Here is a 27,470-nt window from a genome sequence, read left to right on the forward strand (position 1 = left end):
CGTAGCTCTAAGTTCTAGGGGACTGATGACCTCAGAAGATAAGTCCCATAGTGCTCAGAGCCATTTGAACCATTTCATCGCAATCACAGTAACAAAGGCACTGCAATAGCGTATTTATCTGCCGATTCCGGGCAAGCGACTTTCAAGTGCAACGTCTGACTTGCACTGGAGTATGCCAGGTGTAGACGTATGAAACCGGAATTTCCCTATAGGTGGTGCTAGTCGTCAGTGTAGGGCCCGTGGAACAGCATCTGCAGCGTCATCTGCTTCCTGTAACAACTGACGACGAATGTCAACACACAGCAACGCAAGTTGCATACATCGGCATCTGTTTAAAATCCGTAAACATGTCCAGTTTTCTGTCTACGAACTACGAATTGCGGACACATTGGTTTTCTGTCATCATTTGAAGAAAACAACGCCAGAATCACATCGAATGCTTCTCGAAGCTTCCGGTGAAAATGGTCTTCGCAAAACACAGTGTTTCGAGTGGTTCAAGACAGTCAGAGTGGTGATTGTGACGTGAGAAACTACTAGCGTGGGAAACCACCGAAAAAGTTAGAAGACAACGAACTGCACGTCTCATTGGAGGAATATGATACTCGAACTTAACAGAAACGCGCGGAAGAGTTGAATGTGTCTCAGAAAGCCGTTCCTCTTCGATTGAAAGCTCTGTGAAAGGTGAAGAAAGTGGGAAAATGGGTTCGTCATGAACTGAATGAATAACAGCAAGCAAATCGAAAGACAACTTGCAAAAGGCTGCTCGCCAGATACAGAAGAAAGTCGTTTCTCCATCGAATAGTGACAGTTGATAAAAGATGGATATATTTTGAGAATCCTAAGCGGCGTCAATCGTTGGTGAATCCAGGCAAACCATCGACATCCTTGCAAGACCAAGTCGCTTTGGAAAGAAGACAATGCTCTGTGTTTGATGAGTTCAGAAGGGTGTTGTGGTGTCACCGCCAGACACCACACTTGGTAGGTGGTAGCCTTTAAATCGGCCGCGGTCCGTTAGTAAACGTCGGACCCGCGTGTCGCCACTATCAGTGATTGCAGACCGAGCGCCGCCACACGGCAGGTCTAGAGAAACTTCCTAGCAGTCGCCCCAGTTGTACAACCGAATTTGCTAGCGATGGTTCACTCACAAAATACACTCTCATTTGCCGAAACTATAGTTAGCATAGCCTTCAGCTACGTCATTTTCTACGACCTAGCAAGGCGCCATTACCAGTTACTATTGATACTGAATCATGTACCGTGAAGAGCGAAGTTCACCATTAATGGATTAAAGTTACGTATTCCACCAGCTACGTACGGTTTTTCTAAATTCTAATTTCCTTGTCCTGTTCTAGACCTCACGCCAGCCTGCGTGAGCTGAAACGCGTGCCTTTCGGCTTCCCCTAGTAACACGGTGTTGGCTCTCCTGCCAACCCATAACACTGGCGACGAGGCAGCACTGAATTCTTAATTATACTGCCCTGATTTACTTGTGTAATGGCTTCGCCACCATCTCCAGATGTACTGACCGAATTTTATCGCTTACAGAATCAGCTGACGCAGGCATTACTGGATGCCCTTGGACAGCTTGTCCAGGGTCAACGTGCAATGCCAAACGACGTGGCAGCCGCCACTCCACCGCTAATGCCGCCACAGCACGCAGTTGCACCAACTTTTCGTCCTTTTGATGTTGCACTGGAAAGCTGGACGGAGTGGTCACACCAATTTGGATTCCATCTCGCCGCCTACAGAATTCAAGGTAACGAGCGGCAGCCGTGTTTGTTGTCTTCAGTCGGTGTACAAATGTACCATGTGATAGTCAAATTATCTCCCCGATGCGATGTAGCAACTCTGTCCTACGACGAAATTTTGTCTGCATTAGATGCATATTTCAAAGAATCAGTCAATGTAGTTGCCAAACGGTATACCTTCTTTCATACAAAACGTACGGCAGGTCACACTGATCAGGAGTGGCTTGCAACCTTGCAAGGCCTTACTAGGGATTGTGCTTTTGAGTGTCAATGTGGATTCCCTTATTGAGATACTATGGTATGTGATACAGTTCCATAGAACGTTTCTAATGTTCTTATAAGGGAACAGATTTTGAAACTAGTCAGTCCCTCCCTTCAACAAGTGAAGGACATATTGGATCGACAGGACACACTTGACTTTGCTTAGGACTCATTTGAAACTTCGCCACCCCTGTGTCAGGTTAACCGGCCCGCCGGGCGAGCTGCACGGAACAGTAAACAGTCCTCGCGCCCGGCCGCGCCGCTGGCGCCAGGCTCTCAGCCACATGTACCATGCTGGCAAGCAAATGCAGTGCTAAAATCATGCCCGCAGTGTGCTACTAGACATTCGCATGAGAATTACCCGTCACGCCAAGCTATTTTCTTTTAGTGTAATATAAAAGGACATATTTAGAGTGTTTGCCAGAAAAAGCTCAAATCGGAAACTCAAAATCATTCCAGGCCCTTTGCTTCACGCCGGAATCGGAATCGAACCAAGGATACTCAGGCTCGCGAAACTTCGCCCATGGAATTTCATATAGCTCATTCCACTCCGCCCAGTGCCACTCTCTCTAATAGTGACTGTGTTCGTCCCACAAATAGTGTGCGTCGACATCACCAGAACTCCCGTCAAGTCGCAAGTGATTTTGTACCAGTGTTAGTTCACACCACACGAGACAGTCGCTCTTGTCATCAGCAGGGCAATAAACTTTTTGTGGACTTGGACGGTAAAGTGATACCATTCCAGCTCGATACCGGTGCTGCAGTTTCACTGATCAATCAAAACACTTACAAACTGCTGGGCACACCTCCGTTGCGTGCCGAAACTATTACGTTAACTACCTATTCAGGTCAAAACATCCCTGTGTTACGACAGTGCAGCCTTCTTGCAACATACAAGGGACAAACCAAACTTGTGTCATTTTACTTCCTTAGTTCTTCTTCTGCAGTGAACTTGTTTGGTTTCGATTTATTTCAGTTGATTAACTTGTCTATAGTAAATCAGGTCCAATCAGTGAACCAGACTGTGCCTTCAGACAGTGTTTCTCGTCTATGTGAATAATTTGCAGACATTTTTGCACCGGGCCTCGGTTGCGCTAAGAACTATAAAGCACATTTGGGACTGAAAGTCAACGTCCAACCGAAATTTTTCAGAGCGCGCAATGTTCCCCATGCATTGCGTGATGAAGTCGCAAAAACATTACACGATTTGGAATCACAAAGTGTAATTGAACGTGTGCAGGCTTCTCTCTGGGCATCACCCTTAGTAATTTTGCCAAAACCTTCTGGAAAATTGAGACTTTGTGTGGACTTCAAGGCAACAGTGAATCCACAACTAGTGACTGCTACTTTTCCTTTACCCCGCCCGGACGATGTTTTTGACAAGCTGTGTCCGGGTAAATATTTTTCGAAGTTGGACCTAGCAGATGCGTACCTGCAAATACCAGTGGACGAAGAATCCCAGCGCGTTTTGGTGGTTAACACGCATCTTGGTTTGTATCGATTCAAACGACTGCCATTCGGGTGTGCATCCGCCCCTGCATTGTTTCAGCAATATCTACAAACTGTTTGTGCGTCGGTCCCAACTGCATCAAACTATCTGGACGATATTGTGATCTCCGGAAAGACGGAAGAAGAACATTTAGCCAATCTCAGAACATTATTTCAGGTCTTGTGACAAAATGGTCTTCGCTTGCGGAAGGATAAATGTGTGTCTTTTGCTCGTGACTTGCCCTACCTGGCACATGTACTCAATGCCCAAAGCATAAATCCCAGTCCCGAGCACCTCTGTGCCATGCAAGACTTGCCTTCGCCGCAGAATTTGAAGCAGCTACAGAGTGTGCTTGGAAAAATTAACTATTATCACAGATATGTGCCGCATGCCTCTTCCATTTCAGCTCCGCTTCATCGCTTAACCCGTAAAGGTCTTCCGTTCGTCTGGACGACGGCATGCGAACGCGCCTTTCGCCAATTGACATCGGTGTTGCTTTCCAATACTTGCCTTACACCATTCGATCCTCGGAAGCCCCTTTTGTTGATGGTGGATGCATCGGATTTCGGGATCGGTGCTGTGCTTGCGCACAAAAATGGATTGCACGATCGCCCTATTGCCTTTGCGTCCAAATTGCTCTCGTCTGCGCAAAGAAATTATTCACGGATCGAGATAGAAGTTTTGGCTCTCGTATTTGGTGTTACAAAGTTTCATGATTTCTTGTATGGTCGTCACTTTACCATACTCACAGACCACAAACCAGCAATGGCTCTCGTCAAAGTCACGGATCGGTGAATCGTTGGTTCGACGATTTTTTGCTCACCGGGAGAGACTTTTTGTACGACGTGGTGTTTTGCTGTTGCGTTCTGATAATGATCAGTCCAGGGTCGTGATCCCACGTTCGTTACAGTCCTCTGTCTTACAGCTTCTCCGCCAAGGACATTGGGGTATAGTGAGAACTAAACAACTTGCTCGTCAGCACTGTACGTGGTTCGGAATCGATGCCGCGATTACGAATATGTGCTCTTCTTGCAATGTGTGTGCCGAACAACAATCAGCAGCACCGCGGAAATTCTTTACATGGCCAAAAGCCACTTCCCCTTGGCAACGCATACACATCGATTTTGCTGGTCCGTTCTGGAATGCTCGATGGTTGGTTGTGGTAGATTCATTCAGTAATTTTCCTTTTGTTGTCCAGATGTCTTCCACGACGTCATCTGCCATCATCCAAGCATTATCTGCTATCTTTTGCATTGAAGGTCTTCCTCAGACTATTGTTTCCGACAATGGCCCACAATTCATGTCTGCAGAATTTCAGTCATTCTGCAAGGGCAATGGTATTCAACATCTGACGTCCGCGCCGTTTTCGCCACAGTCAAACGGTGGCGGTGAACGATTGGTCAGGACTTTCAAGTCACAGATGTTGAAGTTGAAAGAGACGCATTCTCGGGAGGACGCGTTATTGTTCTTTTTGTCCTCGTATCGCTCTCGGCCCCGAGATGGTCGCTCGCCGGCTGAGTTGCTCCGCGGTCGCCCGCATCGAACCTTGATGTCTTTGCTCCATCCGCAGCATCAGGTTCCTGTGCAGCGGCAGACACCTGCTTTTGCCCCAGGCGACGTTGTCTACTACAGCCACTATTGAGGTTCAAGGAGTTGGCTCGAAGAGCGCATTCTTCGCTGCCTCGGCCGCGCTATGTATCTGGTTTTGGGGGCCTCTGGTGAGGTGCGGCGGCATCTCAATCAGCTGCGCCTCTGTCATCGCACGGGATCTGCCGCTCCCCGTCTGCTTTCAGCGACGGTGCCGTCCGGTCAGCGCCCTGGGGACCCATCTACTGGCTCGTCTTGGCCCCAGGTGTTACAGACGCTGCCTTCCATTTTGCCCCATGGCGACGCGCCGCCACCGCCGCCGATGCCGCCTGTTCTCCCGCCGGCGACGTCCGCAGTGGACGCGTCGCTGCAACCGCCGGGCGCGTCCCTGGGTCCCGCGTCGCCGATCGCTTCACGTGACCAGTTGTCCTCTGACATGGAACTCTTGCCCGCTCCGGACCGTATGTCGTCTTCGCCCGTCGGGTGCCCCGGCCCGATGGAGTTCGACCCTTCGGCCCCTCCTGTCTCTCTGCGGGCGCATACACCGCACGTTGGCGTGCAACCTGGAGCAGGTTTTCAGGCGTTTCCTAGCTCCCCGCGGTCCGAATGGCAGGGTGCGGGTGGCACAGCCTCGCCTGTTGCTAGGCTCCCTACATCGTCGCATACGTAAACATCGCGTCCTCCCCACGGCGGGCGGAAGCCTTATGCCACAACTGTACGCAGATTTGCGGGGTAGGAATGTGGTGTCACCGCCAGACACCACACTTGCTAGGTGGTAGCCTTTAAATCGGCCGCGGTTCGTTAGTATACGTCGGACCCGCGTGTCGCCAATATCAGTGATTGCAGACCGAGCGCCGCCACACGGCAGGTCTAGAGAGACTTCCTAGCACTCGCCCCCGTTGTACAACCGACTTTGCTAGCGATGGTTCACTGACAAAATACGCTCTCATTTGCCGAGACGATAGTTAGCATAGCCTTCAGCTACGTCATTTGCTACGACCTAGCAAGGCGCCATTGCCAGTTGCTATTGATACTGAATCATGTACCGTCAAGAGCGACGTTCACCATTAATGGATTAAAGTTAAGTATTCCACCAGCTACGTCCGTTCTTTCTAAATTCTAATTTCCTTGTCCTGTTCCAGACCTCACGCCAGCCTGCGTGAGCTAAAACGCGTGCCTTTCGGTTTCCTCTAGTAATACGGTGTTGGCTCTCCTGCCAACCCACAAGAGGTGTCATCTATTATGAGCGGCTAAAATCCGGGCAATTTGTTAACACTGATCGCTACCAACAGCAAATGATCGATTTAAATCGAGCATTACGTGAAAAACGACAGGAATATGGAAAATGGCAACACAGTTATATTCCTGTATCATAACGCCCCATCACACACGCAAAAACCGGTCAGGAAAACGACAGAGACGTCCTGTTGGAAAACATTAAGGCATGCGGTTTATTCTCCAGACTCGTTTGCGTCCAATTAATATCAACTGCTTCTATCAGTGGGACACACTCTTGCCGAACAACGCTTCAATTCGTATGAAAATTTACTAAAATGGCTCGCTGACTGGTTCGCTTCTAAAGAGGAACTGTTTTTTGGCGTGGCATTCGTAGCCTGTCCGGAGAGTTGGGAGAAATGTATAAATAGCATAGGGGATTATTTTAAATGAAATGGTGTTCATCAGTTTCATCAACAGGGGTGTAATTCTTGCAGTCAAATTCCGGTTTCGTACTTCTACACCTGGTACATAATGAATGTACGGGTACAGAGCGTAGACGCATGCTTGATGACATATGGAAGGTTGGGTACGGTCCTGAGTCATGCACGGATAGCCAAAAGGTAAGGCGTTGCCGGCCGCTGTGGCCGAACGGTTCTAGGCGCTTCAGTCCAGAACCGCGCGACTGCTACGGTCGCATGTTCAAATCCTGCCTCGGGCATGGATGTGTGTGACGTCCTTTTGTTGGTTAGGTTTAAGTAGTTCTAAGTTCTAGGGGGCTGATGACCTCAGATATTAAGTCTCACAGAGCTCTAGAGCCATTTGAACCATTTGGTAAGGAGTTCTTTCGCGATAAGCGAGAAATTCAGGTCCGGCACAAATTTTCATTGTTACCATTCCATTCTACAGCTGAAAGTAGTCCTTATTCGCAATTGCGAATTCATCTGATGTTCTAAAATCAAATCCGTTTTTGTTGTTACGAACCATCTTGTCACACACCTTGTTGTTAATCGGTTTGACGTTGACCATACTGCTCTTGATAAGGAACTGGATTCGAATTTCATCCTTTGGTTCAATTTTAATCTCTTCAGATGCCTTCAGTAGTGCAAATCCACTATTAAAGCTGATCGAGATGGTGGACTGTCGGTACGAATGACCGATTCTAGATCGAAAACGCAAGCAATAGCGGAGACTAACAGGAAGTAAATAACAGCGTGAGCGAGAAACTCCGCCGCAGGGGTAGATTACTGCGACCTCGGTTTCTGAGGCGGGCGGTTTGGAGGTCAGTAGTTATTCCGGGGGGACTTCTAAAACCAAGTTACACGTGTCGTTCCAGGCTAAGATTATTGTACAGCAAGAGAGTCGCGTTGTCTAAAGGCAGTACATTTCCTGCGTCTCCCGCAGACACTGCTCTGCTGTGGTTCAGATAACACGTGCACAACAGTGTAAGAGTGAAATGGAGAGGCAACTGGAAACCTACTACAAAGTTAGACGACTAGAAACAGTACGATTCTTGCGGGATAAACGTTTAAATTTCACACAGATTATCCGTAAAATTCTGGCGGGATGCGGACCAAGTACATTGTCATCTCTAGCCGCACTAAAGTGATTACATCGATTTGAACAGGATTGCAGAAGGTTGGATACGCTGATTGGGAAGTAAGGCCAATGACAATGAACACAGACAAAATTTTCTGGCGTTAGAGTAACTGTTTCGCAACACTCGCAGACTTTCCAACGATGAGGACGTTCACCCTGCGGTTTTTGACTGGCTACTTTTGCAAGAAGCGTATTTCTAATGTCGAGGAAATGAACGAACGGTGGTATGCTCCGACAGTTACTTACGTAGACTTTTGCTGCTATATCGGAAAATAGTGTTGTGTATCTGTGTCACTTTAAAGTCTAATGCAGCGTTGTCCTGCCTTAATAACGGTCATATGCTTGTTGAGCATGTCGTGTGACTATGGCCTCCCGTCGGGTAGACCGTTCGCGGGATGCAAGTCTTTCGATTTGACGCCACTTCGGCGACTTGCGCAGCGACGGAGATGAAATGATGATGATGATTAGGACAACACAACACCCAGCCCCCGAGCGGAGAAAATCTCCGACCCATCCAGGAATCGAACCCGGGTCCTTAGGGTTGACAGTCTGTCGCGCTGACCTGTTTTTTTTCCGTTGCGTTTGGTCTGCGCGGACCTCACAAAACATCTGTTCAAGTTGATCGTTGATATCTTTACTCAGTTTTTTTATTACAGAGGGCGAGCAGCCCTCTGACTGAACACGCTGAGCTACCGCCGTGCAGGCACCACTCAGCTACCTAAGGGAACTGCTCAGATTGTCACCCAGGTCATTTATATAGATCAGGAACAGCAAAGGTCTCAGGACGCTTCCCTGGGAAACACCTGATATCACTTCAGTTTTACTCCATGATTTGCCGTCTATTACTACGAACTGCGACCTTCCTGACAGGAAATCACGGATCCAGTCGCACAACTGAGACAATGCCCCATAGGCCCGCAGCTTGATTAGAAGTCGCTTGTGAGGAACGGTGCCAAAAGCTATCCTGAAATCTAGAAATACGGAATCAACTTGAGATTCCCTGTCAATAGCGGCCATTACTCCGTGCGAATCAAGAGCTAGCTGCGTTGCACAAGAACGATGTTTTCTGAAACCATGTTGATTACGTATCAATAGCTCGTTCCCTTCGAGGTGATTCATAATGTTTGAATACAGTATATGCTCCAAAATCCTACTGCAAACCGAAGTCAATGATATAGGTCTGTAGTTCGATGGATTACTCCTACTACCCTTCTTAAACACTGGTGCGACCTGCGCAATTTTCCAATCTGTAGGTACAGATCTATCGGTGAGCGAGCGGTTGTATACGATTGCTAAGTAGGTAGCTATTGTATCAGCGTAATCTGAAAGGAACCTAATCGGTATACAATCTGGACCCGAAGACTTGCCCGTATCAAGCGATTTGAGTTACTTCGCAATCCCTAAGGTATCTACTCCTAAGAAACTCATGCTAGCAGCTGTTCGTGTTTCAAATTCTGGAAAATTTCATTCGTCTTCCCTGGCGAAGGAATTTCGGAAAACTGCGTTCAATAACACCACTTTAGCGGCACAATCGTCGGTAACAGTACCATCGGCACTGCGCAGCGAAGGTATTGACTGCATCTTGCAGCTTGTGTACTTTACATACGATCAGAATTTCTTCGCATTTGCTACCAAATTTCGAGACAATGTTTCGTTGTGGAACCTATTAAAGGCATCTCGCATTGAAGTCCGCGCCAAATTTTGCGCGTCTGTAAATTTTAGCCAATCTTCGGGATTTCGCGTTCTTCTGAACTTCGCATGCTTTTTCCGTTGCCTCTGCAACAGCGTTCGGACCTGTTTTGTGTACCATGGGGAATCAGTTTCATCGCTTACCAATTTATGAGGTATGAATCTCTCAATTGCTGTTGCTACTATATATTTGAATTTGAGCCACATCCCATCTACATTCGCATAGTCAGTTCGGAAGCATTGGAGATTGTCTCTTAGGAAGGCTTCCAGTGACACTTTACCCGCTTTTTTAAATAAAATTATTTTGCGTTTGTTTCTGGTGGATTTGGAAGAAACGGTATTGAGTCTAGCTACAACGACCTTGTGATCACTAATCCCAGTATCTGTCATGGTGCTCTCTATTAGCTCTGGATTGTTTGTGGCTAAGACGTCAAGTGTGTTTACGCATCCATTAACAATTCGCGCGGTTTCGTGGACTAACTGCTCGAAATTATTTTCGGGGAAAGCATTTATGACAATTTCGGAAGACGTTTCCTGCCTACCACCGGTTTTGAACAAGTATTTTGGCCAACATATCGAGGGAAGGTTGAAGTCCCCACCAACTATAACCGTATGAGTGGGGTATTTATTTGTTACGAGACTCAAATTTTCTCTGAACTCTTCAGCAACTATATCATCGGAGTCTGGGGGTCGGTAGAAAGAGCCAATTTTTAACTTAGTTCGGCTGTTAAGTATAGCCTCCACCCATACCAATTCGCACGGAGTATCTACTTCGACTTCACTACAAGATAAACCACTACTGACAGACACGAACACTCCACCACCTGTTCTGCCTAATCTATCTTTCCCGAGCACCGTCTGAGACTTCGTAAAAATTTCTACAGAACTTATTTCAGGCTTTAGCCAGCTTTCTGTACATATAACGCTTTCAGCTTCTGTGCTTTCTATTAGCGCTTGAAGCTCAGGGACTTTCCCAGCACAACTACAACAATTTACAACTACAATTCCGACTGTTCCTTGATCCAAGCACGTCCTGTATTTGCCATGCACCCTTTGAGATTGCAGCCCACCCCATACTTTCCCGAGGCCTTCTAACCTAAAAAACCGCCCAGTCCGCGCCACACAGTCTCCGCTACCCGTGTAGCCGCCAGCTGAGGTCGCTGATATGGAGTACCTGGCAGAAGGTGGCAGCACAATGCACCTAATATGAAAAACGTGTGTTTTTGAGGGTGCTCGGGTACTTTTGGTCACATAGTGTATTTATCCATTTCTAAAGTTATACATAATTTTACAGATCATAAAACTCTGCTGATGAAGAATTAACAGTATCGTCAAAATAGCTTTACTATATAATAAAGCAATATTTAGAACTAGTAATATTTAAAAACGCTGCCGAAAATACATCCTCGTGCTATCGCAACAACAAAAACAGCAGAAAATGCCGGCAATTCTTTATATCAGACTCTAGTGGTTTCCTTCACGCGTATCTGAAAGGGGGCACTGCTTTCAAGCACCGACCACGGAACGTCATGTCTTCCCAGGTACACTATTCGTCAGGTAATAAATTCTCCCCAGCCAACTGTCGTTACTGATTACTTAAGCCGATACCCTCCCATGATTGACGGAAGTATATAATTAGGAGTAGCGGAAATCAGAAGCGCTACAAACATACAGTGAAAGTTGGGAAACATCTACGAACGAGTGCCATTGGATTTTCATTTACATTTCTCAAGACGAAGTGAAATAATTTTTTTATAATGGAAGCAAATTAAACTAGGACGGGTGAATGTAGGATGACCTGGAAGCAGACTTGCGTAGGTAATGAATGCATTCCTCACGAAAGTAGTCTTATTAGTACAAAGCGGCAACCTTAATTGGGGGAAGAATTTAATAAGAGTGGCCTTTGAAGGAAATCATTTCATGGAAGCGGAACATGGACGTTGTAACTTCCAGGGAAAAGAGAATGGAAGTTGGTGAACGTGCTGCTCAAGAAAGACGAGGAAAAGCAAACTATTAAGATAGAAATGAAATCCTGCGTGAAACAGGCGATGTGTCTATGGCTATTCTTTTTCCTACGGCGATTCTTTAAGTCGATTTAAAAGAACTGAAGACGAAGGGTATATTGGGGGATTGCAGTCTGTTTCATTCTAAAACAGATTCTAGAGATGATTTAAAACGTTAAACAAAATTTAATCCCCCGTCGGAGGTTCGAGTCCTTCCTCAGGCGTGGGTGTGTGTATGTTGTCACTAGCTTACATTAGTTTAGGTTGGATTAAGTAGTGTGTAAGCCTAGGGAGGGATGACCTCACAAGTTTGACCCCAACTTACCACCACAAAATGTTTAACCAAATTTAGTGAGCCAGTGTATCGCGTACACTGAGTCTTACGCGCACCTTCAACGCTTGTTCTGAGCTGAAGTTTAGCTATGGGGTGAAAGTTGTTTATGTCAGAAAGGAAGTAAAGAACCATTTACCTAAAACGTCATAGTTTACAATTCTCAACCGCCTGTATAAGTTTAAAGTCGTGTAGTTAGGCACTCAATGAATAATATCCAACAGTGGCATTTTTTTAGGCATCAGTCTTCTGACCGATTTAATGCGGCGCGCAACGAATTCCTCTCCTGTGCGAACCCCTTTATCCCAGAGGAGCACTTGCAACTTATGATCTCAATTACTTGCAGGATGTATTCCAATCTCTCTCGTCTTCTACAGGATTTACCCTCCACAATTCTCATTAATACCATGGAAATTGTTTTGTGATATCTTCAGAGATGTCCTATCATCCAGCGCCTTCTTCTTGTCAGTGTATTCCAGATATTCCTTTCCTCGCCGATACTGCGGCATACTGCAATACTAAGAATGTTATACGCCAGGACTTTTCTCAGTAGTGACACGTGACACCATGGGGCGCCAAGAATTGTTCAACCTATCTACAGCTTTACTGGACAAGTCACCTCACGATTCATGATGGAGGGTAAATCTACTCTCAAATGACGCATGGGAAGAGTGATTGTCACAATACTGTTGGTTAAGCATGAATTCTTCTGATTCCATTATCATTGTTATTTCTGTAGGAATGAGGCGATGAAATCTGTTGTCTGATGCTCGACGTTTTTTTTGTATCTGGACTCTTATAAGCAGAGTTTTAACGCTGCCGTCGTAACTAAATACATCCCTTTTATAATCTATCGAGTCGGGAGTGCTGTACCTTAGGGAATTCTTTGCGTATTACATTCAGAGAAACTTTCTGGCAGATTAAAGCTTTATGCTGCTCCGAGAATCGAACTCGCGACCTTTACCTTTGGCGGACCAGTGCTTTTTTATGTTAGAGCGGGAGTCGAACCAAGTCGCGTCATACAATACGCATTCGTATTTCGAACCTCGAACATTGATCACCTTTTTTTTTATTCCCATTTTGTTAGATAATGTCAGTTGCATTTCTTCGGGGCGTGTATCCCACGACACCCGTTGAAGTTAGTCGTTAATCCATCCACTCAGTTTCTTTATTAGAGAGGGCAACTAACCTTCTGACCGAACACAATGAGCTACCTTGCCAGCAAATGAGCTACCCAAGCACGAGTCAAGACCCATCCCCACAGCTTTAATTCCGTCTGTACCTCGTCTCCTACCTTCCAAACTCCGCAGAAGCTCTCCTGCTAACCTTACAGAACGAGCACTTCTGAAAGAAAGGAGAGCTTCCGTGAAATTTGGAAGGTAGGAGACGAGGTACTGGTGGAATTAAAGCTATGGGGACGGGACGTGATTCGTGCTTGGGCAGCTCAGTCGGCAGAGCACTTGCTGGGGAAAGGCATAGGTCCCGAGATCGAGTTCCGGTGTGGCACACAGTTTTGATCTGTGTGTCATATCAGCGCACATTCCGCTGCAAAGTGAAAATTTCGTACTGAAAATTCAAGTTTATTCCAAATGCATCCCATTAGACAGGATTAAATGGAAGTAAGGAAAACAAAAACCAAGGAATAACTCGTATATCATGTAATAAAGTCCTCATACCCTAAAGACATAGAAAAGATTCGAGATAGGTTACTTTTTCGAGTCCTAGGTGATCGATTGGGGTACACTCACATAGGGAGTATAGTACTACTAAAAAATGGCGTATTTTCAGACAGGTCGAAATAAAATATGGACAAACGCCTCTGCGGAAAGGTAGCAACTAGTATATTAACAATAACTGGCGGTTACGGGCTTATCTCTCTTTAGAAAGTAGTGGAAATTATATATGAAGTAACAGTAACACTCGCATCCCTAAATAAATTTCTAAGTGTGTCTCAATATAGATTTTAAGGGGGTCTCCCCAAAAAACACGCTGCTTTCAATTCACGAATCGCTTTACACAAAACTTACTTGACATAATTTTTGAGGCTTAGCAAGAGCATTTAATTGTGAAGTCCGCAATTGGTCATATTCCCAAAAGACAAAGAAAGGAAACATCGCATAAAAGTAAGTTCGGAAAACGATACTTGTTGTAATACCGGCTACTCTGTCCTACGATAGGGGTTTGCTGATGGCTGACGCTGCATGAAGTGGTCAGTATAGAGGCACTTTTTCTTGCCAGTCCTTCAGTGCCCCTCCACATAGAATCTCGAAGGAGTGTGGACACACTTAATGCCGTCGTAGTTGCTCAGATATACAAGGAACATTCTCCTGTAAATATGCTCAGAGTTTGTAGTCTAAGGGATTAAGAGCAGGTGAACCGGATGGCCATGGTATTACACCTCCTCGACCAGTTATCGTATCATTAAAATCTATTTCTGTGGCGTAAAAAATAAGGTTATCCCCAGTCATCAGTAAATCACATCTGTCATCTTTCTGCAAGCGTAAAATTCTTCAACAGTGCGAGTAACTTATAGAGCAAAATTTGGGAATAAACAGCACCTGTAAATTTGTCTGTCGCCAGCAGATTCCGCCCAGAATTGTTACTGAGGTAGGACTAATGATCTGCTTCCATGGTCGCTAGAGGATTAGCATCCGGCAACTCGTGGATACTGTAGTAATCTATTAAGCCACGCTATATATAAATAAAGTGTAGATAAAGTGCAAGGTACGAGATGCCACTCTTCAGCGCTCCGTCTATGAATTCATCCGCAGAACTGTTATCTGGCATGGTGTTCATCATTCCTGAGGGCCTGCACGGTCTGGAAGTTGAGAATTGGTTAGCAGGGAGTACTGGCGTTGTCCTAATCTCTTTGCGCCTTCTCTATCTCTGCCTACCTTAAAATATAGGGGCTTTAAATTTTATTTTGCAGTTATCAGGTCCAAGGGGCACAAACAGTAGAAATTAGTACAGATCTGGGAATAACAGACAATATTTGCTCCTGACGGAAAGGACGAGAGCTTAAGTGACAGAGTGAGCTAAATGTATGTTTCCTCATTTACTGAAAAATGTCTAACTAATAATCATACTAAACACAGCTTCCCTTGCACTTTCTAAAGCCCCAGTGTAATCCTGAGGGCTACTGTTAGTACATTCAGACTACCAAGAGCGATTCCTGTTCCGGTGTTTGGCCGACGGCGGCTGGCGCTTGTGAGTGCCGTAGAAGCTCGGTGGTTGGAAAATCTCTAGCTGGACGCTCCGCCCATCAGAATGGGAACCAGCCCGCATTCGCCGAGGCAGATCGATAACCGCCTAAAAACCATCCACAAACTGGCCGGCTCAACGGACCTCGACCCTAATCCTCCGGGCGGATTCGTGCCGGGCACCGGCGCTCCTACCCGGCCGGAAAGCCTTGCGTTGGACCTCAGGGCCTACCGGGGGGGGGGGGGGGGGGGAAGGGGGGGGGGAGGGGGGGGGATTTGTCCATTTGATCAAACAGACCAAAATATATCATAGTCTCCAGTCAATAATGGTAGTGTTTAACAGTCAAAGATCAGATCGAACTAGTATCTACTTGCGCGTATCAACGTGCACTGCCAGACCATAGTAGCCCAATACTATGTGATAACTGCTTACACAGTGTTGCGGGTTTATGTTGCTATGGATGAAAGCAAGGGTGCTGACACATAGCCTACTTCTACCAAGAGGAATGTTAAGCTTAGCCTCCCATCCGATGGAAGGACATTGCCATCGGTGTCAAATGCGCACTTGAATTATTGCCTGACCTGTTATTCCGTGTCCAAGATACAAAATTTAACGCCAACAATTTTTTGAATAATCCAAAGCCATGTTTATCGTATTAATGCTTTAGTGTGGAAAAAATTATTTTTTTTATATGCATCGCCGGCCGGTGTGGCCGAGCGGTTCTAGGCGCTTAAGTCAGGAACCGCGCGACCACTGCGGTGGCAGGTTCGAATCCTGCTTCGGGCATGGATGTATGTGATGTCCTTAGGTTTAAGTATTTCTAAGTTCTAAGGGACTGATGACCTCAGATGTTAAGTACCATAGTGCTCAGAGCCATTTGAACCATTTTTGAGCATTATATGCATCAAAAAATTGCCAAAGCTTATGAAATTTTAAGAAAAATATTAAGGGCAATAGTGCGAATATTTACAAAGACTTGATTTTGTCTTGTAAAAACATAAAAAGATTTCATACAAACATCTTGTTCGAAAAAATACGAACCGTAGATGCTTGTCAGCGCTGTCAGCTCTGTCATCGCATCACTTTCCGTTCTCGCCGATGCACATCACCACATTCAATGAAGCGGCGCGTGCTACTACTGACACGTGGGCTCGCGAAAAAGGTTTCCATTAAACGCCTCCAAGTGAAGCGTTACTGCTGTGAAAGGCAGGCGCGCGCGCCGCGGCCGCGGTGGCAGAGCCGCCGAGCGCCACCTCCGCAGAATTTCCAATGAATATTAATGACTGCGGGTCGCGCGGGCTGCCACCGCAAGGGCGGCGCGCGCCTGCCTACTTTTTGTAATAAATCACGGTTAACAGGGCTGGCGCACCGCAGGTGAGGCCGGTCGCGCGCCGACCGCGGACGCCGCCGCCCCTGCCGCGCCGCTACCCGTGTTGCAGATTATCCCGCAAGCGATGAGCTACTGTGCCGCGCCACCTGCCGCGCGCCGGCCAGCCGGCCGCATCTCATCACAGCTGTTTGCGCCGATAACGAGTGCAGCAACCGAAGCCATTTTCTACCTACCCCACATTTCGTCACCACACTCACACACAGCACTTTACTCGTCCCTATGCAATCAGTCTAACTCATCGGATCTCTTGTTCCAATACCTTATGGTAATCGTGTTGAGCTAAAGTTGTTGGTTTCATGTACACTGAATGGCCAAAAGCCATGGAAATGCAAATGGACACTAGTTGGTCGTTGGCTGCTAAAGTCTGTGCGGCGCCATTTGCCTCCGACGGGTGCTAATAAAGTTTTAGTTACCACACCAAAAAAATCGAGTTGTCACCGTGAAACTTGATAATGATGTTAGTCCCCCTATAACACTATCGTCTGCTACTGCTGTACCATAACCTTAAAGTTGAAGGCAGATCGTGAAATAAAACTATATTGTTAAAGCAATTATGGTAAAAAGCAACAGTGCATTGTTACCCTCTGAGAGGAATTTTGTGATGTTGACCGTGTTGTACGGAGGTGGCTTATCGGAAATGAATTGTTAAAGCAATTATGGTATAAAGCAACAGAGCAGTGTTACCCTCTGAGAGGAATTTTGTTATGTTGACCGTGTTGTACGGAGGTGGCTTATCGGAAATGAAAGTCAGGATTACGTAAATATTTGAACAGTAACAAACAAAATTTTGCTTATCTGCACTGTTTAACGTATAAAGAAAACGGTCGCCAGCCTAACTAGGCAAGATAATGATTAACATTCTCGTTATTAGTGTGGTGTCACCGCCAGACACTACACTTGCTAGGTGGTAGCATTTAAATCGGCCGCGGTCCGTTAGTATACGTCGGACCCGCGTGTCGCCACTATCAGTGATTGCAGACCGAGCGCCGCCACACGGCAGATCTAGAGAGACTTCCTAGCACTCGCCCAAGTGGTACAACCGACAATGCTAGCGATGGTTCACTGACAAATTACGCTCTCATTTGTCGGGACGATAGTTAGCATAGCCTTCTGCTACGTCATTTGCTACGACCTAGCAAGGCGCCATTACAAGTTACTAATGAGATTATGAATAATGTACCGTCAAGAGCGACGTTCACCATTTATGGATTAAAGTTAAGTATTCCACCAGCTACGTCAGTTTTTTCTACAGTCTAATTTCCTTGTCCTGTTCCAGACCTCACGCCAGCCTGCGTGAGCTAAAACGCGTGCCTTTCGGCTTCCTCTCATACCGGCGTTGGCTCTCCTGCCAACCCACAACAATTAGTAATTTGAACGGATAAACACAACCTATACTCTGTCACACGCGAGTGCAATGAACTCTGACACATACATATGTTTATGGTAAGATTGAAACTAACAGTTAGAGCAGCACAAACTATTTGCAAAATTATAACAGATACCGAAACACACTATTACTTTCAGGGCTTGTTCAAACTGAATGGTCTTTATAACATTACTATAAATATTCACTGCAGGATCATAAATTGGTCATAGGTAAAGTCTCCCTCAGTTAAGTACTTTACTATTTAAAATGAAAGTCAATTGCAATCCACTAACAGGTTGCTTTTCACTATCTTTTGAATAAAGAAATTGTGGTTTTCATAAATAGTGGTCTTCCCGTTACTTGTCACCTAGCATTAGCACAATAGGCAAACTGTGGAGCCTGTTATACTATTAATATGCACTTTCAATACACAAGAGAGACAAACACTTGGCAATCATGAACATATAATTTTCTACTATTGCAGTTTTCCACTTTTACTACAGTGAAACACAATGTTGACGAATTTGCAAGAAACTGGCTCACCTTTTAGAATTTACTACAGGCAGCAATGTGATCATTTATTAAACAAAACTTTATAAGCCCCAATTTTAAGAACTTTAATTTATAAAACAAACAGCAAATTGTCTTTATTACCACAGTCTTTCACTTTTAAGTAAATGATTATATTGGTGACTTTGAAATTTCACAAAACTACATTTACTGACTCCCACAATTTCACTAAATCCACAGTAAACTTGAATATTCCCTTCTTATCAAAGATCAAACAATATTATGTGATTAACCGTCTAACTTTGAGGCTTTCATTTTTTCCACAAAATAGGACACTCGGTAATCATATTTCCAGTGGAGAGGAACCTGAAAGGTGTTGTGATAGGGAAAAATCAAAGTAGGTACATGAATTCAATCATAAGATACCTTATATTTGAGCACACTAACACATCCAATAAGCTGATCCTTCACTGTACATTATTATAGCATTCCGTTACAGTGATTGCGCAATGTGGTGGCAACTGCATGATGGTAGGTGGATTTGCAGGCTGAATTACTGGACTCTGTCCCTTCTTGGTGGCGATGATGGATACCATGTCCAGAATCGTTCCAGCTATTTATCCATCCATCCGAGGCATTGGAAAGTGACAGAAAAAGCCTCTCTCAGAACCAACGCCATATACAACTTTAACATGGCAGTGCACAGTTTGGTAGCTCGTCCCCGACTGGCTCTTGGCTCCACCTTTTCTACCTAGGGCAACCACAATTTGCGCGCGCTACACAGTTCCTTTCCCGAGGGGAACCATTACACCTTTTAGATACAAACTAATTAAGAACCCTAAGTGAGGATCAGCAGTTTACATAACAGTAACCAAATACATTAAATAATACAGAACATTTGCACATATTGACATTTCTACAAAAAGTTATTCAAACAGAAATTACAATTATATACAATAAGTTTTGTTCCCTCCAAATGGGTTCAAATGGCTCTGAGCACTATGCGACTTAACTTCTGAGGTCATCAGTCGCCGGTAACTTAGAACTAATTAAACCTAACTAGCGTAAGGACATCACACACATATATGCCCGAGGCAGGTTTCGAACCTGCGACCGTAGCGGTTGCTCGGCTCCAGACTGTAGCACCTAGAACCGCACGGCCACACCGGCCAGCCCTCCAAATGGGACAAAGAATTTAAATGACAGATATACTTCATTGCATAGAATCAAGCCACGACATGGAACTTTTAAACAAAGAAAACAGTATACAATTTGTATTATCGATTCAATCAAACAACATTTACAGAAGCTCAATGATGTAATATTAAATAAAACAAAAGCAAAATAAATCTGTACAGCATTAGAGCTATGGTGTTACACTCCTGTACGTACTCAGCAGTTAATACGACACCGTTTCTTCCGACGATTAATTGCTTGGTTGAGGCCTTGAGTGTAGAACTCTTAAAGTTTTAACTGTACAGAGAATATGAAAGTTAACCTGTTTGGAGGTTATATAAAAATGATTGAGAATGTATGCTGAATCTAGTTTACTGACAACATTTATTTTCCCAAAAACAAAGTCTGACATAATTTATGCAAAACACGTTATGATAGAATATCCTAAACAACTCACAGGTTGTTTAAGACCACAAGGGACAAGGATTCTGGGTGGCAAAAGTGAGTCAAATATTCTGGCCCTAAAAATATGGGTAATGGAATCTGAATTGATCTGACGCTGAGCAGACTTTGATCGATAATCTGCAGAAGTCTTTATATGTGCAGCTAAGAACAAGTGTTTGCTTGATGCAGCGATGTAACTTGCAGCTGGCGAGATGTGTGCAGTGGGGGTGAGGCGTAAGGCGGTGACCGTGAATCGATCACAGCCACGAAAGAAATGCAAAACCTCACGGTCTAGCGATCAGACAGACGGATCGCAATTTACTCTCTACCAGAGCTGTGAAAACACGGTAGATTTCAGTGTATGACACCCGTTCGCTGGTCGTACCAAGAACCAATTTGGCTCACTTATACGGCAGAGTTCACAAGGATACCAAACGTCAAGAATGGTAAACCAAAAACGAATACGTGTGCCCTCGGCAAACGAGTGGTCCGAAACGTTAGAAGTCACACTGTCAGTACAGTAAGATCTTCACCACAGGCTCCCCAGTCTAACTACACGCAAATGAAGCCAGTCTTAGGAGAGGTCCCATGCACCAACCACAGTTGCCAGAGCTTCGACCAGTAGGTGCTTCCAGACCGAAGACCAGAGCCCGAGTGCCTCGCAACTCTCCAGATAAAAATATTGCCATTTTTCCGCAAAGTGCACAAATAACACCGCCTTCACCCCGTCTTGAGCCTATCACAGGCCATTAGAGGCGCTAAATCTCCCCTTCTACACGACAGCGCAAACTCATGTCGAACCAGCGCAAGAGTTATGATACCTGAATCTCTGGAGAAAAAGAAACCGCTAAATACTGGTCTCTTGAAGTTTTCGCATAGGGAGAAGATGATTTCTCCAAAGTCACGTCACTTCCCATGGCAACAAGCTAACAGATACAGTCTAAAAGATCTTTATCTAAATTGCCTGTGCCTTGGAGCATGTTAGTCCTGGCTATAAGGTGTCATAAAGATTCTATTTCTAAACGTTTCTCAGACGCCAGAGTTTCTTATACGACAGAGGCAGCTGATGGAAGTGGGTCACAGGCCTATTTGGAGTATTGGCGAACACGAAACTTGTGAATTTTTGTTAGGCGTGGCGGTGTACACAGTGCCCAGTATATGACACCACTGTGCATACGCATCCCTTCAGTCCATCGCCCCCAGCCCAACCTTTGGCTGGCACCAATGCAGGTACAGTGGCATTGTTCTGTTGGAGAGCTGTCTCGACTAGGGATGTTCTGTCTGCCCTGTGCGGCCGTGGGCCTGTCCGGCAAGATTTAGTGAGGGATGGGCTCGCCGCCACTTGCTTTCAACTACCAACATGCCATTTCTATAAACTAAGAATCATAAAAATATCTCATGCTTTTAGCGCCCTACCAGGCTTCATCAAAACCTGCTCAGGCCATGACCTTTCTAGAGTCTCGCTCAAGTTTCGTAACGTTGTAAGAAAATCTTTATGAAAAGTAGGTGAGAGAGTAACTTGTCCTCTCTCAAATATTTCACAACGGAAATAGCTGAGTCCTTATTCTGGAAATGCCTCCAACACAAGTTTTTATTTTTTTGTTTTGTTTTTTCACCTGATGAGAGGAGAAGGACTCACTGCTTGCCATCTCAGGACGATACAGAGCCTGCCTCAAAATTTGATAGCTCACAAATCAGGATATTTTTGTCTCATGCAGGACAAACTGCAGTATTATTGTGGTACAAAAACTCCCTCTTTGGAACCTTCCCTCTACAGTTTAGCCAAACAGCCTCCCCACACTTATATCTTGGTAGAACGCTGCAGCAGTGGTTTCTCAGTTACTTCTACATCTGCATACTCAATGTGCAAAACACTGAATGGCTCTAGGCGCTGGATACGTTTTATCACTACTAATCATGTCTTTTCATATTCCACTCGCAAAGAGAACCTAGAAAAAATGATTGTCTTTATGTTCCTGCAATAATCCCTAATTTCTCTTATTTTTTCTTCTGGTCCTCATGTGAAATGAATTGTACATGGTAACAGGTAAAAATGATAATTTCTTAAATTATATTTTACTTCCATCTTTTTAACTTAGCCTTGGGCAGTGGCGTTAACAGTTATGTAAACTACTCTGCGGTACTTGCTATTACTCTGAGGTAAAGAAGCCACCATGTTACTGCTGAGAGGGAGACGCCAAATTTCTACCACAAACCCGCTGCTGGGAACAACGAGTACTGTCACATCAGGTACGCAAGAGGGTCGGCAAGGTAGCAGCCGCAGCAACGGGTCTTTCTCTTACCTGCCAGCCTCCTTACCCTCTGGATGCGTTCACTGGTCGTTCCTGCTGAGGGCGAAATGCTCTTCGCGGACCATGTGCAGTTCACTCTGCAGCGGTAGCCAGTTTCCGTAAGTATTGTACCCCTTAGTGGTACTTATTGTAAATAAAAACTAAGTTCCCCTGAATCCTGGCATTCCTCATTATACGTGCAAGAAAAGCTCCCCGGATGCCCAGCTGAGTTCCTGATACCATCCCGACCCGTATAGTACGTCGGAGGCTGTAAAATTGTTCTTCAGTCAGCTGAAAATGCAGTTCCCTAAATTTCTCAACAGTATTTCCCGAAAAGAAAGTCGTCTTCTCTCCAGGGATGCGCATTTTGGGTAATGCAGTCCCTCCGCAATTCTCGACTGTTGACAGAGACTACCGGTAACAGATCTAGCACTTCTGCTTTCCCTCGCTGTCTCCCTTTAATCCAACCTACTGTTGACCCCAAACACTCGAGCAGTACTCAACAATGGGTTTCACAACTGTTCTTTATGCGGTCTCCATAATAGATGAATTACAAATTCCTCAAATTCTCCCAATATATCGAAGTCGACCATTTGCTTTCCCTGAAACCTCTCTTACGCGCTCGTTCCATTTCATAACACTTCGCAGCGTTACACCTACAGGGTGTTTCAAAAATGACTGGTATATTTGAAACGGCAATAAAAACTAAACGAGCAGCGATAGAAATACACCGTTTGTTGCAATATGCTTTGGACAACAGTACAGTTTCAGGCGGACAAACTTTCGAAATTACAGTAGTTACAATTTTCAACAACAGATGGCGCTGCAAGTGATGTGAAAGATATAGAAGACAACGCAGTCTGTGGGTGCGCCATTCTGTACGTCGTCTTTCTGCTGTAAGCGTGTGCTGTTCACAACGTGCAAGTGTGCTGTGGAAAACATGGTTTATTCCTTAGAACAGAGGATTTTTCTGGTGATGGAATTCCACCGCCTAGAACACAGTGTTGTTGCAACAAGACGAAGTTTTCAACGGAGGTTTAATGTAACCAAAGGACCGAAAAGCGATACAATAAAGGATCTGTTTGAAACATTTCAACGGACTGGGAACGTGACGGATGAACGTGCTGGAAAGGTAGGGCGACCGCGTACGGCAACCACAGATGGCAACGCACAGCTAGTGCAGCAGGTGATCCAACAGCGGCCTCGGGTTTCCGTTCGCCGTGTTGCAGCTGCGGTCCAAATGACGCCAACGTCCACGTATCGTCTCATGCGCCAGAGTTTACACCTCTATCCATACAAAATGCAAACGCGGCAACCCCTCAGCGCCGCTACCATTGCTGCACGAGAGACATTCGCTAACGATATAGTGCACAGGATTGATGACGGCGATATGCATGTGGGCAGCATTTGGTTTACTGACGAAGCTTATTTTTACCTGGACGGCTTCGTCAATAAACAGAACTGGCGCATATGGGGAACCGAAAAGCCCCATGTTGCAGTCCCATCGTCCCTGCATCCTCAAAAAGTACTGGTCTGAGCCGCCATTTCTTCCAAAGGAATCATTGACCCATTTTTCAGATCCGAAACGATTACTGCATCTCGCTATCTGGACATTCTTCGTGAATTTGTGGCGGTACAAACTGCCTTAGACGACACTGCGAACACCTCGTGGTTTATGCAAGATGGTGCCCGGCCACATCGCACGGCCGACGTCTTTAATTTCCTGAATGAATATTTCGATGATCGTGTGATTGCTTTGGGCTATCCGAAACATACAGGAGGCGGCGTGGATTGGCCTCCCTATTCGCCCGACATGAACCCCTGTGACTTCTTTCTGTGGGGACACGTGAAAGACCATTTGTACCGCCAGAATCCAGAAACAATTGAACAGCTGAAGCAGTACATCTCATCTGCATGTGAAGCCATTCCGCCAGACACGTTGTCAAAAGTTTCGGGTAATTTCATTCAGAGACTACGCCATAGTATTGCTACGCATGGTGGATATGTGGAAAATATCGTACTATAGAGTTTCCCAGACCGCAGCGCCATCTGTTGTTGACTATTGTAACTACTGTAATTTCGAAAGTTTGTCTGCCTGAAAATGTACTCTTGTCCCAAGCATATTGCAACAAACGGTGTATTTCTATCGCTGCTCGTTTAGTTTGTATTGCCGTTTCAAATATACCGGTCATTTTTGAAACACCCTGTAGGTACTTAATCAAAGTTACTGTGTGAAGCATTACATTACTAATGGTATGGGTTTCTTGTTCCTACTCACCTGCTTTAACTTCTATGTTTCCACATTTAGAGCAATCTGCCATTCACCACACCAAGAAAAACCCTTGTCTTGGTCAATGTGAATCCTCTACAGTCATTTCATCACCACACCTGACTGTACATCAAACCGTCAACAGCAAACAGCCGTAAATTCCAGCTCATCCTGTCCGCGATATCAGTTATGCGTTTAAAGAGTAAGAGTGGTCCTATTACGCTTCCCTGCGATCACATGACGATACCCTTGTATCTGGTGAACACTCACCATCGAGGAAAATGTGTTTCCTCATATTACCTAAGAAGCATTGGAGCACACGCTGTTAGCGAAGCAGTAGTTTAGTCTCAAAAACAATTCAGTGTAACCTTGGACGCTGGTGGTTGGAAATTTACCTTTCTCGATGGTGGTAGACCGACACCTTTCCCACTGCCGGCTTGCTCATTTGTCGTAGTGGTAAATGCAGCACTTGTCCATGGTGATTAGGAGGCTAAGCAGTTCTGTATTAACCCGACACAGCTACACCTCATCTGTTCCATTTTGGCGGGTTTTTAGATGTGTGAGAACAGTAGCAGAAACCTGCGAAATAATGATAAAAATGTCATGCCGTATGGTGAAAACTGATACATTACTAATACTCACTTTTTCAATGACAGCCTCTATTGTGTTCTGCTAGTGTTCGAGCACCAGGTCTTCCATTTGTCATGCGATATTCCAGATCTTCACTTTGAAAAAATCTGTCACTTCTTCCTTCATCAAATGGCTGAAGGCAGGAGTCTCCCTAATATAGGTAAATCACTCGTTCGGGAAATACCCAGTGTACGTAGATTCGAGATCATGTTAACTCACACAGTCATATTTCTTTCTCTGTTTCAACACGTGCAGTTCAATAATACATCAGAATACGATTTGCGAGCATCCATCACGTTCAGATGAAAGCACTTCAAAGTGGTGCCAGTAGTTAAGGAGACACTGTACAACGAGGAACACACAGGGTGCTCCGGTGAGATACACAAAAAAGGCATGTCGAAAAGAATTTTGCACATTTTCCACAGAAGTCAGCTTCTTGACATAACATTCAACAGTTACCCATCCCTCAAGAGTAGCTACGAACCTTCCCCCCTCTCCCTCCCCCCCTCAATCACACCCTCGGGCCTCTGGGGGTGTAATGCGCAAGAATGACTGAGATATGCGGCTAGGAAGACAGCGGTGAATCGTGCCAGGGTGTAGAGAGATTCAAAGATAAAAGTGGCACTGACTTTTATTCACCGACGAATGCAGTGCCTCTGCTGATCCAGACGATGGTGCTCCAATGCAAACGCCAGCGCTGGAATATGCTGCCACAGCACCCGACCGCTCCCTCTCCGTGGCGTTATGGTTACTTCTCTGCCTAGGTGGAGAGGCCGGCAGCATATGTCTGCCCAGTCGGAAGCTCTGCGCCTGACCTCTGGCGCCCGGTAGACTATTCCTTGAAGCACCACTTGGTGTCACGAAGTGTGACAGCCAGCAGCCGTCATTGGAGTTGAGCTTCAGCAGCTCTAGTCGTGAGGTCGTGAGCCCAGGGAGACTCCGTCAGTGATAGATGACAGCCTCTGACCCGGGAGGCAGTGAGACCGCGTCCCGGCTCCACCCTTCCTGATGGCATCTTGCAGTCCGTCGCACGTTGTCACGTCACCCAGAGAGCGATGGTCGGCCACAGCCCTGATCGACGCACTCCTATAGCCCAAGGTTCGAACTCGCCTCTCCACGTCTGTGGCACGTCCGTAGGGCGCAACTTAGCAGCTGATTCAGCGGCCAGGTCTGCTGCCGAAATCCATCACCAGATAGTCGTCGTGGTGTCCAGACAGAATGGTGACACGACTGCTTGCCTTGAGCATACATCTACATCTACATCCACATTTATACTCCGCAAGCCACCCAACCGAGTGTGGCGGAGGGCACGTTACGTGCCACTGTCATTACCTCCCTTTCCTGTTCCAGTCGCGTATGGTTCGCGGAAAGAACGACAGCTGGAAAGCCTCCGTGTGCGCTCGAATCTCTCTAATTTTACTTTCGTGATCTCCTCGGGAGGTATAAGTAGGAGGAAGCAATATATTCGATACCTCATCCAGAGACGCACCCTCTCGAAACCTGGACAGCAAGCTACACCGCGATGCAGAGCGCCTCTCTTACAGAGTCTGCCACTTGAGTTTGCTAAACATCTCCGTAACACTATCATGCTTACCAAATAACCCTGTGACGAAACGCGCCGCTCTTCTTTGGATCTTCTCTATCTCCTCTGTCAACCCTACCTGGTACGGATCCAACACTGATGAGCGGTACTGAAGTAGAGGTCGAACGAGTGTTTTGTAAGCCACCTCCTTTGTTGATGGACTACATTTTCTAAGGACTCTCCCAATGAATCTCAACATGGCACCCGCATTACCAACAATTAATTTTATTTGATGGTTCAAATGGTTCAAATGGCTCTGAGCACTATGGGACTCAACTGCTGTGGTCATCAGTCCCCTAGAACTTAGAACTAATTAAACCTAACTAACCTAAGGACATTACACACATCCATGCCCGAGGCAGGATTCGAACCTGCGACCGTAGCAGCAACGCGGCTCCGGACTGGAGCGCCTAGAACCGCACGACGACCGCGGCCGGCTTTTATTTGATCATCCCACTTCAAATCGTTCCGTACGCATACTCCCAGATATTTTACGGAAGTAACTGCTACCAGTGTTTGTTCTGCTATCATATAATCATACAATAAAGGATCCTTCTTTCTATGTATCCGCAATACATTACATTTGTCTATGTTAAGGGTCAGTTGCCACTCCCTGCTCCAAGAGCATATCCGCTGCAGATCTTCCTGCATTTCGCTGCAATTTTCTAATGCAGCAACATCTCTGTATA

Source organism: Schistocerca cancellata, chromosome 5 (genome assembly GCF_023864275.1).
Source record: "Schistocerca cancellata isolate TAMUIC-IGC-003103 chromosome 5, iqSchCanc2.1, whole genome shotgun sequence".
NCBI lineage: Eukaryota > Metazoa > Arthropoda > Insecta > Orthoptera > Acrididae > Schistocerca > Schistocerca cancellata.